The following is a 17,430-nucleotide window of genomic DNA, read 5'->3' as shown; positions in this document are numbered from 1 at the left end:
TACAAGTCATCCTATCGAAACTATGCTAACTTAACTGTGCTCCAGGAGAGGACAAACAAGTGAAGAGAAAGGAAAGCCACCAAATAGGAAGCTATCACGTGAAATTGACAAGAAAGTCAACCAATGAGAATCAAGGGACTGGTCAAAGGTAGAGTCTACTTACTGGTATTGTACTCAATAGGTATTTCAACAAGAAACAGCTAGCAAGATCTACAAGTAAAGGGATCAAAATAATCAATATAACCAAAGAATGACTAGATCAGCAATTATACATTATTAGGGACCTTAAGTATGCTGAATACTTCTTTGCTTGTACCTATTTTTAACAAGATTACTTACAGAATTTGAAGTTACAAAATTACAGATCTTCATGTTCCCAACCAGACAAAGGATAATTTTTTTGTTTAGTTTATTTTTATTTGCATAGGTAATTAAAACGATTGCAATAATAGCACTACAAGATTCATAAAACATAATTGTTAAAATCGTTTAAAATCCGAGATGGAAAATTCATTGCAGTTAAAACACAATTAGATTATGCTAGTTGGGAAAAGTCAAAGGATAAATGAATGGGCTTCTATAGGATAAGATGCAGAGCAAAACTGATTGCACGCACCAATTTCAACATTGCAAAGCAAATAAATTAAGATAATAAAGTCGGTATAGTGCAATTAAATTAATTTGCATGTGTTTTAGTCGCCTTTAACTCGCTCAGCTGATTGTCGGACTGTGTAATCACCGTGCCTGCAGCTTTAGAAAGTTTGAGATGACGCTAATTTTGGCTACCTTTTTATCGACCACCTAAGGATGAAATCTGCATCTGGCAGGCCGGGAGAATTAACATGTTGGACTGTAATTTATAAACCTTTCACCATGACAGGTATATTGAGGGCCTGATTAATAAAGGTAAACTTAAACTTCTGTAAGTTTATGATTGTTTGCTATTCACAATGGGACATACGAGTACTATCTTTAGGAGTGTGGAGTCTCCGCACATAAAAAGACCTATGTTTTTAGATAAGTCTTCACACATAAGAAAGACAGGTGTTTTATGTGCAGGGAAATTAGTGTACAAGAAACCCTGCAACTAAATACTTTCAAATTAGCATCCTATCTAATATGAAGCGCTAAAAAAACATGAATAGGTGTGAATACAACACCCAATTTTATTTATTAACAATCAGCATTATAAAATATTCTAGAAACCATGTAATCGTATCCTCTAATATGATTCTACTATTTCATATCAGACAGTGGTACAACTCAGTGTACACTTAAAAATACATAGTCCTTTCATGTTGATTATAGCATTCACACTGGCAGTCACACAGATCACCCACACTATCTTTTAGCAGTGTACACTTAAATGTGGACCATACTCATGCATGATACCTAACAAGAATAATATTTATCCCAGAAAATAAAACAGTTATCAAAAAGCTGTACAATAAAAATTCTTTAAAATTCATTGATAAGATCATAAATAATTTCAATAAAATCAGTTAAAAGTACAATCATATCAGTCCAACCCAATGGGAATCTCACAAGAAGAGCAGAGAATAGAGCCCGCATTGTAGACCCCGAAGATAGACTTATTTGAGCCCTCCTTCGGAGGGAGGGTAAGGTTGTATAAAGTGTTGGTGCATAAAGTGGGGTTTCTGCAATGGATAGTTAGTCATTTTTGCTTGAGGTGATTTCTCTTTAGCACCTGAAATATGTTAGACCACCCCATGCAAGGTTTTTTGCCTAACTATCCAAGCATGACTAAGGAACTTGGCCACCCCACAGACAAAGAGGGCTCTTACATCAGACTTCAGAATGCCCAGAGCAACCCGATGGTCAAGCGTGCCCAGTTGTCTGCAGATTGGTTTAAACCATTTAAACCTCGCTGCATTATATGCTGGGCAAGCAAACATGACATGGGCAACACACTCCAAAAGGGCTCTGCAGCAGGGACAATCATCTTTTGTCTGTTTGGGAAAACACCACTTTGCGGTTAGAGCGCTTACAGGAAGCGTACCAAGCCTAAATTGGATAAACAGCGCCATGTCTCATGGTACAGGTATTATGTCCAAATATGGCTCAAGGCTTCTGCTCTGCTTATGATTATAGAATTCTTCTGTTAGTCTTCCCACGTTTGACTTGCTAAGTTCTTGGCTGTCTATCCAGTCCCAGTAGACTCGTTTTAGGTCCGCTTTGCTAGGGGGATTTGGCCTGTCCCAGGATTCTTTATGGCCCAGGGCTGTCAGTGTTTTCCTGACATTTGATATCCAGTTAACTCTCTGGTCAGCGTTTAAGCTCATCACCTCAGTTAGTGCTGTGGAGTATTTTGAAAGTTCAGGAGTCCGCCTTATGCTGGCCCAGATAGGCAATGGGTGCAGCTTAGCAATGTCTCCAAACGACTGCCTGCCCATGCCGTACATTAAAGGTGTTAATGGTCCCGAAGTACCTCAACAGCCGCCTCACTTTCTACACACCCACCCGCCAGCTACGATCGGCCAGCCTCGCCCTCGCCGCCGTACCACGCATTCACAGAGCCACCGCTGGAGGAAGATCCTTCTCCTACCTGGCGCCCAGGCATGGAACTCCCTCCCCATCCACCTACGGCTGACCCAGGACCACCTATCCTTCAGGAAGCAACTCAAGACCTGGCTTTTCGAGCATTAACGGACCCCTCCCCCCAGCGCCTTGAGACCCTACAGGGTGAGTAGCGCGCTATACAAATTGCTGATTGATTGATTGATTAAATGGGACATTACGGGGAAGCATCACCAGGTCCCTCAAAAAACTTATGCTCAGATCTGCAGATGTCTTCGACATTATCATGCGTATTATTGAATGGGGTACTTTATATTGGTGGTATGTGGGATTAATTGTGGGTAATGTTTTGTTCTTTCATTGGCAGATGGTCTATGCACTGTACAAAAAGAGACTCCCAGTTGGAATTGCCCTTGTCGAAGGAAAAACAGAGAAGTCCACGACAGTCTGTTTTTACAATGTTGCTTATCACCAATTAATAAGTCATGAGCAAATAAATGCACCAGTTTGACAGTAAATCATATGTTTAAAAACAGAACCAAAAGCAACAAGCATTGGCAAAGGTGATAAGTCAAACCATCGCAAGAGCTATTGGCTTTGTCAATGTGCTTTAGCTTTGCTATACAGCAGCACAGCTGCTATTCAGCATGGCTAAAAGTTCAAAATGTGCAAGAGTTTGAGCTATTTGCATTGTAAATGACAAGCGTAAACACACACTTTCTACTTACAGTCCTTGCTTAGGAGAAGCAAGACTGACAGTAAAAGAGGTGCAGTTGCTGCCAGCCTTGCTTCTGGTAAGCAAGGACTGTAAGTACAAAGTGCGTGTTTAGGCGCTGCTTGCAGGTTCTGAAAACACATAAATAAAAATCATTGTTATTTACAATGCCAATAGCTCACACTCTCGCAAATGCGAGACCTATTGCATTGCAAATGCTTGTTTTGAATGCACTTCGACGCCGGACTACATGCACGACACCCTCTGGTGTAGAGGAGTAAGGTGAGCCCAACCCACACCCGGTGTAACGGCAGCGAGTGCTGATGGATGGATAGCAGCATTCCTAGCAGGATCAGAGCTGCAGAGGTGCATTCAGCTCAGAGCTTGTTTGTTTGCGTCTGACACAGCTAATAGCGCCACCTACTGGCACAATTACAGAAGTGCTCCTCTCGCCCCTCGAAAGCTCTTTTAGCTCCCTGTAACCTGCGGACTACTGGTTCACAGTACGCTGTGCCAGTATCACCTGGGATACACATTACTGCTTCATCATGCACTGTCAGTCAGTACCGTGAGCTAAATACCACGATTCTGTCTAAACCGCCACTAACATCAGAGCAGCCCTATCACCGCTTTATCCCAAACCCTGGTAATAATAGTTGAGCTGCACATCGTAGATCCAACTTATATTGTCAGTGACACACGGACGGACGGCTCGTCGCTCCTCTGCACCATCTGAACGGCACATCACGGGTTCATCCTAACCTCTGTCTACACAACCTGAGCGACTCCACTGGTTCATCTTTAATTCCGTCAGTGCTATACTAGCTGCACATCACGGCTCACCCCAAGCGCTCGGAGTATCATCGGAGGCGCATCGCTGCCTGATCCCAACCTCTGTCAGTACCAACAAGAGAGCATAACACCAATTCATCCTAAAGCCAGTCAGTGCACCGCGTCCCGCAGTCCTGGCTCACCTCACGCTCTGACAGTAGAATCTGAGCTGCACCTTTCTGGCTCATCCAAAACTGCACCACCTGCGGTTCACCTTACTGGTTCATCCAAAACTCTATCAGCCCCACCTGAACTACACACACCCCTGGTTCAACATAAAGTCCGTCAGTTCTATACTAGCTGCACATCACTGGCTCACTCCAAGCTCTCACAGTATCATCCGAGGCAGATCACTGGCTCATCCTAGGCTCTGTCAGTGCCAACTAGACAGCATGACACAAATCCATCCTAAAGTTAGTCAGTGCACCGAGTTCCACAGTCCTGGCTCACCTCACGCTCTGCCGGTATAATTTGAGCTGCACTTCATTGGCTCATCCAAGACTGCACCACTCGAGGTACACCTCACTGGTTCAGCCACAACTCTATTTCCACCACCTGAAGTACACTTTACTGGTTCATCCGAAACTCTGTCTCTTCTACCCGGGGTACACCTCACTGATTCATGCAAAACTCTGTCTGTTCTACCTGGGGTACACCTCACTGGTTCATCCAGTTATGTGTTTCCACCAGCCGGGGTACACCTCACTGGTTCATCCAGTAATGTATTTGCACCACCTGAGGTACACCTTACAGGTTCATCCAAAACACTGTCTGTTCTACCCGGGGTACACCTCACTGGTTCATCCAAATCTCTGTCTCTTCTACCCGGGGTACACCTCACTGGTTCATCCAAATCTCTGTCTCTTCTACCCGGGGTACACCTCACTGGTTCATCCAGTAATGTGTTTCCACCACCCGGGGTACACCTCACTGGTTCATCCAGTAATGTATTTGCACCACCTGAGGTACACCTTACAGGTTCATCCAAAACACTGTCTTTTCTACCCGGGGTACACCTCACTGATTCATCCAAATCTCTGTCTCTTCTACCCGGGGTACACCTCACTGGTTCATCCAGTAATGTGTTTCCACCACCCGGGGTACACCTCACTGGTTCATCCAGTAATGTATTTGCACCACCTGAGGTACACCTTACTGGTTCATCCAAAACTCTGTCTCTTCTACCCGGGGTACACCTCACTGATTCATCGAAATCTCTGTCTCTTCTACCCGGGGTACACCTCACTGGTTCATCCAGTAATGTGTTTCCACCACCCGGGGTACACCTCACTGGTTCATCCAGTAATGTATTTGCACCACCTGAGGTACACCTTACTGGTTCATCCAAAACTCTGTCTCTTCTACCCGGGGTACACCTCACTGATTCATCCAAATCTCTGTCTCTTCTACCCGGGGTACACCTCACTGGTTCATCCAGTAATGTGTTTCCACCACCCGGGGTACACCTCACTGGTTCATCCAGTAATGTATTTGCACCACCTGAGGTACACCTTACTGGTTCATCCAAAACTCTGTCTCTTCTACCCGGGGTACACCTCACTGATTCATCCAAATCTCTGTCTCTTCTACCCGGGGTACACCTCACTGGTTCATCCAGTAATGTGTTTCCACCACCCGGGGTACACCTCACTGGTTCATCCAGTAATGTATTTGCACCACCTGAGGTACACCTTACTGGTTCATCCAAAACTGTGTATCTTCTACCCGGGGTACACCTCACTGGTTCATCCAGTAATGTGTTTCCACCACCCGAGGTACACCTCACTGGTTTATCCAACACTCTCTCTGCACCACCCGAGGCACACCTCACTGGTCTTTCCAGAACTCTATCTGCACAATGAAAGGCACACCTCTCTGGTTCATTCAAAACCCTGTCTGCCCCACCGAAGATAGACCTCAATGGTTCATCCAGAAATCTATCCACACCCCTCAAGGTACACCTCTCTGATTCATCCTAAACTCTGTCTACACCACCCAAGGTACACCTCTCTTATTCATCCTAAACTCTGTCAACACCACCCAATGTACACCTTTCTGATTCATCCTAAACTCTGTCTACACCACCTAAGGTACACCTCAATGTTTCATCCAAAAATCTATCTACACCACCCAAGGTACACCACTCTGGTTCACCCAATACTCTGTCAATATCACCTGAGCAGTACATCATATGTTCACCCTACTCACTATCAATACCGTTGAAGCGGTGCATTAGTAAGTTATCCTGAGGTCTACTGGTGCCAAAAGAGCTGCACAATGGTCCAGTGTAAACTCTCTCACTACTTACTATTCAAGCTGCAGAACCAAGGTTCATCCTGAGTCGTCTCACTATCACCTCAGCAGCGCGTCACTGCTTCATCTGACCTCAAACCATCTGAACTGCATATCTCTTAAGTTCTGTCAGTTTCATCCTAGTTGTGCACCGCTAAATCGTCCTAACCCTTTTTACTAGCACCTTCCTTTCATATCACAGGTAAGTGACAAATACTGTAGTGGCACCAGATCTGCATACCGCTGGCTCATCCCACGCTCTCTCTGTACTATGTGAGTTGCACATCACTGATTCATCCCAAACTATGTCAGAACCTCAGAGTTATATATGCCTGCTTTACCATAAGCTCTTTCAAAATCACATGCACATCACTGGTTCACCCTGAGCTCCGTCAGTCCCTCGTGAGCTGCATATCACTGGTTCACCCCGAGCTCCGTCTGTCCCTCGTGAGCTGCACATCACTGGTTCACCCTGAGCTCCGTCAGTCCCTCGTGAGCTGCACATCACTGGTTCACCCTGAGCTCCGTCAGTCCCTCGTGAGCTGCATATCACTGGTTCACCCTGAGCTCCGTCAGTCCCTCGTGAGCTGCACATCACTGATTCACCCTGAGCTCTGTCAGTACCTCGTGAGCTGCATATCACTGGTTCACCCTGAGCTCCGTCAGTCCCTCGTGAGCTGCACATCACTGGTTCACCCGGAGCTCTGTCAGTCCCTTCTCAGCTGCACATCACTGGTTAACCCTGAGCTCCGTCAGTCCCTCGTGAGCTGCATATCACTGGTTCACCCTGAGCTCCGTCAGTCCCTCGTGAGCTGCACATCACTGATTCACCCTGAGCTCTGTCAGTACCTCGTGAGCTGCACATCACTGGTTCACCCGGAGCTCTGTCAGTCCCTTCTCAGCTGCACATCACTGGTTCACCCTGAGCTCCGTCAGTCCCTTGTGAACTGCACATCACTGGCTCACCCTGAGCTCTGTCAATCCCTCATGAGCTGCACGTCACTGGTTCACCCTGAGCTCCGTCAGTCCCTCGTGAGCTGACCATCACTGATTCACCCTGAGCTCTGTCAGTACCTCGTGAGCTGCACATCACTGGTTCACCCGGAGCTCTGTCAGTCCCTTCTCAGCTGCACATCACTGGTTCACCCTGAGCTCCGTCAGTCCCTCGTGAGCTGCACATCACTGATTCACCCTGAGCTCTGTCAGTACCTCGTGAGCTGCACATCACTGGTTCACCCGGAGCTCTGTCAGTCCCTTCTCAGCTGCACATCACTGGTTCACCCTGAGCTCCGTCAGTCCCTCGTGAGCTGCATATCACTGGTTCACCCTGAGCTCCGTCAGTCCCTCGTGAGCTGCACATCACTGATTCACCCTGAGCTCTGTCAGTACCTCGTGAGCTGCACATCACTGGTTCACCCGGAGCTCTGTCAGTCCCTTCTCAGCTGCACATCACTGGTTCACCCTGAGCTCCGTCAGTCCCTTGTGAACTGCACATCACTGGCTCACCCTGAGCTCTGTCAATCCCTCATGAGCTGCACGTCACTGGCTCACCCTGAGCTCCGTCAGTCCCTTGTGAGCTGCACGTCACTCCCTCGTGAGCTGCACATCACTGGCTCACCCTGAGCTCCGTCAGTCCCTCGTGAGCTGCACATCACTGGCTCACCCCGAGCTCCGTCTGTCCCTCGTGAGCTGCACATCACTGGTTCACCCTGAGCTCCGTCAGTCCCTCGTGAGCTGCACATCACTGGCTCACCCTGAGCTCCGTCTGTCCCTCGTGAGCTGCACGTCACTGGTTCACCCTGAGCTCCGTCAGTCACTCGTTAGCTGCACGTCACTGGCTCACCCTGAGCTCCGTCTGTCCCTCGTGAGCTGCACACCACTGGCTCACCCTGAGCTCCGTCTGTCCCTCGTGAGCTGCACGTCACTGGTTCACCATGAGCTCCGTCAGTCACTCGTGAGCTGCACATCACTGGTTCATCATGAGCTCCGCCACTTCCTCAGCTGCACATCACTGGTTCACCCTGAGCTCCATCAGTCCCTCATGAGATGCACATCACTGGCTCACCCTGAGCTCCGTCAGTCCCTCGTGAGCTGCACATCACTGGCTCACCCTGAGCTCCGTCTGTCCCTCGTGAGCTGCACGTCACTGGTTCACCCTGAACTCCGTCAGTCACTTGTGAGCTGCACGTCACTGGTTCATCATGAGCTCTGCCACTACCTCCTCAGCTGCACATCACTGGTTGACCCTGAGCTTCGTCAGTCCCTCGTGAGCTGCACGTCACTGGTTCTTCCTCATCTCAGTCAGTCCCTTCTTAGCTGCACATCACTGGTTCACCCTGAGCTCCGTCAGTCCCTCGTGAGCTGCACATCAGTGGCTCACCCTGAGTTCCATCTGTCCATTGTGAGCTGCACATCACTGGTTCACCCTGAGCTCCGTCAGTCCCTCCTCAGCTCCACATCACTGGTTCACCCAGAGCTCTATCAGTACCTTGTGCGCTGCACATCACTGGTTCACCAAGAGCTCCATCAGTCCCTCGTTATCTGCACATCACTGGTTCACCCTGAGCTCTGTCAGTCCTTCCTAGGCTGCACATCACTGGTTCACCCTGAGCTCCGTCTGTACCTCGTGAGCTGCATATCCTGGTTCACCCTGAGCTCTGTCAGTCCCTCGTGAGCTGCACATCACTGGCTCAACCGGAGCTCCATCAGTCCCTCCTCAGCTGCACATCACTGGTTCACCCTGAGCTCCGTCAGTCCCTCGTGAGCTGCACATCACCGGTTCACCAAGAGCTCCGTCAGTCCCTTGTGATCTGCACGTCACTGGTACACCCGGAGCTCTGTCAGTCCCTCCTCAGCTGCACATCACTGGCTCACCCTGAGCTCTGTCAGTCCCTTGTGAGCTGCACGTCACTGGTTCACCCTGAGCTCCGTCAGTCCCTCCTTAGATGCACATCACTGGCTCACCCTGAGCTCTGTCAGTACCTCATGAGCTGCACATCACTGGTTCACCCGGAGCTCTGTCAGTCCCTCCTCAGCTGCACATCACTGGTTCACCCTGAGCTCCGTCAGTCCCTTGTGAACTGCACATCACTGGCTCACCCTGAGCTCTGTCAATCCCTCATGAGCTGCACGTCACTGGCTCACCCTGAGTTCCGTCAGTCCCTTGTGAGCTGCACGTCACTAGTTCTCCCTGAGCTCCGTCAGTCCCTCATTAGCTACACATCACTGGCTCACCCTGAGCTCCGTCAGTCCCTCGTGAGCTGCACATCACTGGCTCACCCTGAGCTCCGTCAGTCCCTCCTCAGCTGCACATCACTGGTTCACCCTGAGCTCCATCAGTCCCTCGTGAGCTGCACATCACTGGTTCACCCTGAGCTCCGTCAGTCCCTCGTGAGCTGCACGTCACTGGTTCTTCCTCTCTCAGTCAGTCCCTTCTGAGATGCACATCACGGGCTCACCCTGATCTCAGTCAGTCCCTCCTGAGCTGCACATCAGTGGCTCACCCTGAGTTCCGTCCGTCCATTTTGAGCTGCACATCACTGGTTCACCAAGAGCTCCATCAGTCCCTCATTATCTGCACATCACTGGTTCACCCGGAGCTCTGTCAGTCCCTCCTCAGCTGCACGTCACTGGCTCACCCTGAGCTCCGCCAGTCCCTTGTGAGCTGCACGTCACTAGTTCTCCCTGAGCTCCGTCAGTCCCTCATGAGCTGCACATCACTGGCTCACCCTGAGCTCCGTCAGTCCCTCCTCAGCTGCACATCACTGGTTCACCCTGAGCTCCATCAGTCCCTCGTGAGCTGCACATCACTGGTTCACCCTGAGCTCCGTCAGTCCCTCGTGAGCTGCACGTCACTGGTTCTTCCTCTCTCAGTCAGTCCCTTCTGAGATGCACATCACGGGCTCACCCTGATCTCAGTCAGTCCCTCCTGAGCTGCACATCAGTGGCTCACCCTGAGATCCGTCCGTCCATTTTGAGCTGCACATCACTGGTTCACCAATCGCTCCATCAGTCCCTCATTATCTGCACATTACTGGTTCACCCGGAGCTCTGTCAGTCCCTCCTCAGCTGCACATCACTGGTTCACCCTGAGCTCTGTCAGTCCCTCCTAGGCTGCACATCACTGGTTCACCCTGAGCTCCGTCAATCCCTCGTGAGCTGCACATCACTGGCTAACCCTGAGCTCCGTCAGTCCCTCCTCTGCTGCATATCAATGGTTTACCCTGAGCTCCATCAGTCCCTCATGAGCTACACATCACTGGCTCAACCGGAGCTCCGTCAGTCCCTCCTCAGCTGCACATCACTGGTTCACCCTGAGCTCCGTCAGTCCCTCGTGAGCTGCACATCACCGGTTCACCAATAGATCCATCAGTCCCTTGTGATCTGCACGTCACTGGTACACCCGGAGCTCTGTCAGTCCCTCCTCAGCTGCACATCACTGGCTCACCCTGAGCTCTGTCAGTCCCTCGTGAGCTGCACGTCACTGGTTCACCCTGAGCTCCGTCAGTCCCTCCTTAGCTGCACATCACTGGCTCACCCTGAGCTCCGTCAGTCCCTCGTGAGCTGCATATCAATGGTTCACCAAGAGTGCCACCATCAATACTTTGTGCGCTGCACATCACTGGTTCACCCGGAGCTCTGTCAGTCCCTCCTCAGCTGCACATCACTGGTTCACCCTGAGCTCCGTCAGTCCCTCCTCAGCTCCACATCACTGGTTCACACAGAGGTCTATCAGTACCTCGTGATCGGCACATCACTGGTTCACCCTGAGCTCCGTCAGTCCCTCCTCAGCTCCACATCACTGGTTCACCCAGAGCTCTATCAGTACCTTGTGCGCTGCACATCACTGGTTCACCCTGAGCTCCATCAGTCCCTCGTGCGCTGCACATCACTGGTTCACCCTGAGCTCTTTCAGTACCTCTTGAGCTGCACATCACTGGTTCACCCAGAGCTCTGTCAGTCCCTCCTCAGCTGCACATCACTGGTTCACCCTGAGCTCCGTCAGTCCCTTGTGAACTGCACATCACTGGCTCACTCTGAGCTCTGTCAATCCCTCATGAGCTGCACGTCACTGGCTCACCCTGAGCTCCGTCAGTCCCTTGTGAGCTGCACATCACTGGGTCACCCTGAGCTCCGTCAGTCCCTCCTCAGCTCCACATCACTGATTCACCCTGAGCTCCGTCTGTCCCTTGCGAGCTGCACGTCACTGGTTCACCATGAGCTCCGTCAGTCACTCGTGAGCTGCACGTCACTGGTTCATCATGAGCTCCGCCACTACCTCCTCAGCTGCACATCACTGGTTCACCCTGAGCTCCATCAGTCCCTCGTGAGCTGCACATCACTGGCTCACCCTGAGCTCTGTCAATCCCTCATGAGCTGCACGTCACTGGTTCTTCCTCATCTCAGTCAGTCCCTTCTTAGCTGCACATCACGGGCTCACCCTGATCTCAGTCAGTCCCTCGTGAGCTGCATATCAGTGGCTCACCCTGAGTTTCGTCCGTCCATTGTGATCTGCACATCACTGGTTCACCCGGAGCTCTGTCAGTCCCTCCTCTGCTGCACATCACTGGTTCACCCTGAGCTCTGTCAGTCCCTCCTAGGCTGCACATCACTGGTTCACCCTGAGCTCCGTCAGTCACTCGTGAGCTGCACATCACTGGCTAACCCTGAGCTCTGTCAGTCCCTCCTCAGCTGCATACACTGGTTCACCCTGAGCTCCTTCAGTCCCTCTTGAGCTACACATCACTGGCTCAACCGGAGCTCCATCAGTCCCTCCTCAGCTGCAAATCACTGGTTCACCCTGAGCTCCGTCAGTCCCTCCTCAGCTGCACATCACTGGTTCACCCTGATCTCAGTCAGTCCTTCGTGAGCTGCACATCACTGGTTCACCCAGAGCTCCATCAGTCCCTTGTGATCTGCACGTCACTGGTACACCCGGAGGTCTGTCAGTCCCTCCTCATCTGCACATCACTGGTTCACCCTGAGCTCTGCCAGTCCCTCCTCAGCTCCACATCACTGGTTCACCCAGAGCTCTATCAGTACCTCGTGAGCTGCACATCACTGCTTCACCCTGAGCTCCGTCAGTCCCTCCTCAGCTCCACATCACTGGTTCACCCAGAGCTCTATCAATACCTCGTGATCTGCACATCACTGGGTCACCCTGAGCTCCGTCAGTACCTCGTGAACTGCATATCACTGGTTCACCCTGAGCTCCGTCAGTCCCTCGTGAGCTGCACATCACTGGTTCACCCTGAGCTCCGTCAGTCCCTCCTCAGCTCCACATCACTGGTTCACCCTGAGCTCCGTCAGTCCCTCCTCAGCTCCACATCAATGGTTCATCAAGAGTGCCACCATCAATACCTTGTGCGCTGGACATCACTGGTTCACCCGGAGCTCTGTCAGTCCCTCCTCAGCTGCACATCACTGGTTCACCCTGAGCTCTATCAGTACCTCGTGAGCTGCACATCACTGGTTCACCCTGAGCTCTATCAGTACCTCGTGAGCTGCACATCACTGGTTCACCCTGAGCTCTATCAGTACCTCGTGAACTGCACATCACTGATTCACCCTGAGCTCTGTCAGTCCCTCCTCAGCTGCACATCACTGGTTCACCCTGAGCTCCGTCAGTCCCTCGTGAGCTGCACGTCACTGGTTCACCCAGAGCTATATCAGTACCTCGTGAGCTGCAGGTCACTGGCTCACCCTGAGCTCCGTCAGTCCCTCCTCAGCTCCACATCACTGGTTCCGTTCACCCAGAGCTCTATCAGTACCTCGTGAGCTGCACATCACTGGTTCACCCTGAGCTCCGTCAGTCCCTCCTCAGCTCCACATCACTGGTTCACCATGAGCTCCGTCAGTCCCTCCTCAGCTCCACATCAATGGTTCATCAAGAGTGCCACCATCAATACCTTGTGCGCTGGACATCACTGGTTCACCCGGAGCTCTGTCAGTCCCTCCTCAGCTGCACATCACTGGTTCACCCTGAGCTCTATCAGTACCTCGTGAGCTGCACATCACTGATTCACCCTGAGCTCCGTCAGTACCTCCTCAGCTGCTCATCACTGGTTCACCCTGAGCTCCGTCAGTCCCTCCTCAGCTCCACATCACTGGTTCACCCTGAGCTCCGTCAGTCCCTCCTCAGCTCCACATCACTGGTTCACACTGAGCTCTATCAGTACCTCGTGCGCTGCACATCACTGGTTCACCCTGAGCTCCATCAGTACCTCCTCAGCTGCACATCACTGATTCACCCTGAGCTCGTCAGTCCCTCCTCAGCTGCACATCACTGGTTCACCCTGAGCTCCGTCAGTCCCTCCTCAGCTCCACATCACTGGGTCACCCTAAGCTCCGTCAGTCCCTCCTCAGCTCCACATCACTGATTCACCCTGAGCTCCGTCAGTCCCTCCTCAGCTCCACATCACTGGTTCACCCTGAGCTCCGTCAGTCCCTCCTCAGCTCCACATCACTGGGTCACCCTGAGCTACGTCAGTCCCTCCTCAGCTCCACATCACTGGTTCACCCTGAGCTCCGTCAGTCCCTCCTCAGCTCCACATCACTGGTTCACCCTGAGCTCCGTCAGTCCCTCCTCAGCTCCACATCACTAATTCACCCAGAGCTCTGTCAGTACCTCATGAGCTGCACATCACTGGTTCACCCTGAGCTCCGTCAGTCCCTCCTCAACTCCACATCACTGAATCACCCTGAGCTCCGTCAGTCCCTCCTCAGCTCCACATCACTGGTTCACCCTGAGCTCCGTCAGTCCCTCCTCAGCTCCACATCACTGGTTCACCCTGAGCTCTATCAGTACCTCGTGCGCTGCACATCACTGGTTCACCCTGAGCTCCATCAGTACCTCCTCAGCTGCACATCACTGATTCACCCTGAGCTCTGTCAGTACCTCATGAGCTGCACATCACTGGTTCACCAAGCGCTCCATCAGCACCTTGTGAGCCTTGTGAGGTGCAGATCACTCGGTCGACCTATGTTCCATCAGTACTATCATCTGAGCTGCTTAATGCTCACTGGTTGTACATAAGCTCTTTCAATGCCCAGTGACAGCACATTACTTCATCCTAACACAAAGCTCTGTCAGAACTCGGCATCTCACTAGTGCATCATGAAGCACCCTGGGCCCCGCCTGAGCTGTGCACCACTGGCTGATTCTTTAGAGTTCTGTCTGTATCATTTGTGCTGCTCATCAGTGGTTCAGCCCATAGCCACGCCAGTACCCTCTGAATCTCACTAACTAGGTGGCCCTAACAGAAGCTCAGTCAGTACCCCGAAGCTGTACCTCACAATGTCGTCCTAATATGAAGATGTTTGTTCCCGCTGAGCTGCACTTCACTTCTTTATTTCCCCATTTCAGAGATATAATATTTCGTAGAACATCCCTGACTGGACCTTCAGAGCCAGCTCTATCGCTAACAATGAACTGCAAATCCCCAGTTCCCCAGATACCTTTTTTCAGTACCCTGTATATCACTTACCCCTAAAAATCGAATACCCTAGGATTAGTGCCTTCGTTATGAAATAATCTGCCAGAACCATCTAAACTACACTCGTGAAACACTGAAGAGGGATAAAGAGGCGAAAAGAGATGTCTTCTTCCGACATCTGTGCTGCGAATGACCGCTTCCTCTGACACCCGGTGTAATCCTGTACACACTTCTGTGTCTCCTGATATTCCAACGAATTGTATTGAATCTGATTCGCTCGCACTTCACCCTAACAAGTAACCGGTTTGATTGTGGCTAGGGTGTATCAAAGGTGCAAAGGACCCTAACGCAAACTATTAAAATTAGTAATAATTTGGACGCCCCCAAAACTCTGCAGCACTACACCTGCTACTCCATTGGTAGCTATGCCCTCCTGCAGGGGCACGATTAACTAAAGCCACTCGTAAATGTTGTTTTCCTTTTAGTTTCACTCCCTATTGCGATAATATGCCCTGCGCGCCATTACACTTTTCAGATCAGTGAAACGCGCACCACAATCATTATTGTGTACACTTCACCCAAAAACGGTCCCAGTACTTTAGAGCTGTTGACAGATTTCTGCCCTGGGCTCCAAATCTGTCTACATATCTAACTCCCGGGCTTTGCAAACTGTCTGTGTCATTCCACGAGTTTTAAGGAGAACGAACATGGGTTTCGGTTCAAGTAAACCAGTCGTCAGTTTTTTTCGCTCCGGATAGTACTAGGTATTTAACTAGACATGTAATTGACCACTGACGTACAATGATTAATAAAAAGTAAATTAATTCGAGGCTATGTTGTGAATCATAAACACTGCACGCACCATTACATACAAATAAGTTATTAATTAAGGCATTCTGGGGCGCCGAGAGTTCGGTCTTGCAGCGCTATAACTGAACACTGATTACGATACAAACGAGTGTAAGAATGAAAGAACATACCTGCTCTTGAACCCTGCACCACGCTGATGGCGGCTCCCTTGGCTGCTCGGGGTCCTCAGCTGTCTGCCAGGTGCAGCATCACACCCTCGACAGGTGTCAGCCGGCTCTGAGCTCCCGCGCTACAAGTGAAGGCATCAGCCTAGCAGGCAACGGGTGGGGTCCAGAGGCAGCCCGTGCTCAGCCCTCGCTCCTCCTGCCTCGGCTCGTCACCCCCCCCCCCTCCTACCTACAGCGAAGCGCGCTCACCCTTTCCCGCCTGCTCTCCTCTCCCCTCACTGTCCCTAGACTGTGCTTGCTACATAGAATTCACAGAATAAATAAACTACCAATGAGGAGCAATAATAAATATCCCGCTTGTCATGACAGTTTTACCACTTCATAGCTGTAAACAGCAGGTGGTGCTATTTCTTAACTGAATATCCTGCCCCAAATACCCATATACTCTAGAAAATTCCTTCAGCATAAAATTAAACAGACACGAAGGTGGCTTTCAAGAAGAGAAGAGTTGGCCGTGATTCCAAGTAGGCTGGTAAACTTCAGTTCGACGTCAAACCCTATTTGGAGCAAGGACCCGAATAAAAACTTTGTAGTAATTACCACGAACCGCAATTTTCTTCTGATCATTTTTGGCAGGTCAATTATTTGCTTAAATCCAAAACATGCGGTATTTTGGAGCAGGCTGCTCCAAAGTCCTCATGCAATTCCTCTTTTTTCCTTGGGACAACTTGGTTTAGGATATATTTATTGCACCCTGTAAATACAGCACCCCAAGGCACAGGTATTTATTGGGTGTGGACAATATCTCACCCCCCTTCCTATTGACTTGGAAAATCATTATTATTATTATTGAGGCAGAGTAACTTTGGCTCCATTCTTATACATCATAAATATGCAATATATATGTGCAGTTAGCAATGAATATATGACATTACAACGCAAACAATTACAACACATGTTTTACAGCACAGTTTTTACATCGCAATTACCATTACATCACATGATTTTACAAGGCATGCCATTACACCGCATTTTTAAAAACTACCATTACAACGCATTCCATTACAATGCATACCATTACAACGCATACCTTTACAACACATACTACTTTTAGGGCAACAGAAGGGTAAGTGTTTGATAGTGTAGGGGTAAAAATTACTATTCCCACTCCAGTGAGTGAAACAGTAAGGTAAGTGTTGGATAGTGTAGGGGTAAAAATTACTATTCCCATCTATCCCAAAACCCATACCCACTCTAAAACAAAAAAATCTCTATTACTTACCTTATAATGCGTTGTAATGGCATGTGTTGTGATGGTATACTTAGAATGGCATGCGTTGTAATAGCATGCGTTGTAATGGCATGCGATCTAAAGGCAGATGCGTTGTAACAGCTACGTTGTAAAAGCAGTGCGATGTAATGACTGCGTTGTAATGCATGCTTCCCGTTAGCAATGCATACTCATTTGTCCTGACGATATTAATGTAAAGTGTTGCATTTAACATTACTATTGTAGTGCATTCACTGCTGGATTATAGACTTATAAATACACTGTGTGTGTGTTAACCGTAATATAGCCCGCCGTAGCAGGCTATACCGGCCGCTAAAGGCATGCTTTCGGCTTGGGCCTTTAAAAAGGGAG

The 17,430-nt window shown here is 50.0% G+C and overlaps 1 protein-coding gene across 1 annotated transcript in view; it reads right to left on the bottom strand.

The window, feature by feature from the left end:
• The window catches only part of LOC144782981 (prolactin-releasing peptide receptor-like), a 322,613-nt gene extending 306,716 nt beyond the window's left edge, over positions 1-15,897 (bottom strand). The window contains exon 1 of the mRNA XM_078662198.1: positions 15,792-15,897. The gene's annotated coding sequence lies outside the window, so the exon portion shown is untranslated. The remainder of the gene's footprint in view (positions 1-15,791) is intronic.
• Between the last annotated feature and the right edge of the window lie 1,533 nt (positions 15,898-17,430).

Source organism: Lissotriton helveticus, chromosome 9 (assembly GCF_964261635.1).
Source record: "Lissotriton helveticus chromosome 9, aLisHel1.1, whole genome shotgun sequence".
NCBI lineage: Eukaryota > Metazoa > Chordata > Amphibia > Caudata > Salamandridae > Lissotriton > Lissotriton helveticus.
The sequence above is the reverse complement of the archived record's forward strand: the minus strand, read 5'-3'. Positions and strand labels throughout refer to the sequence as shown.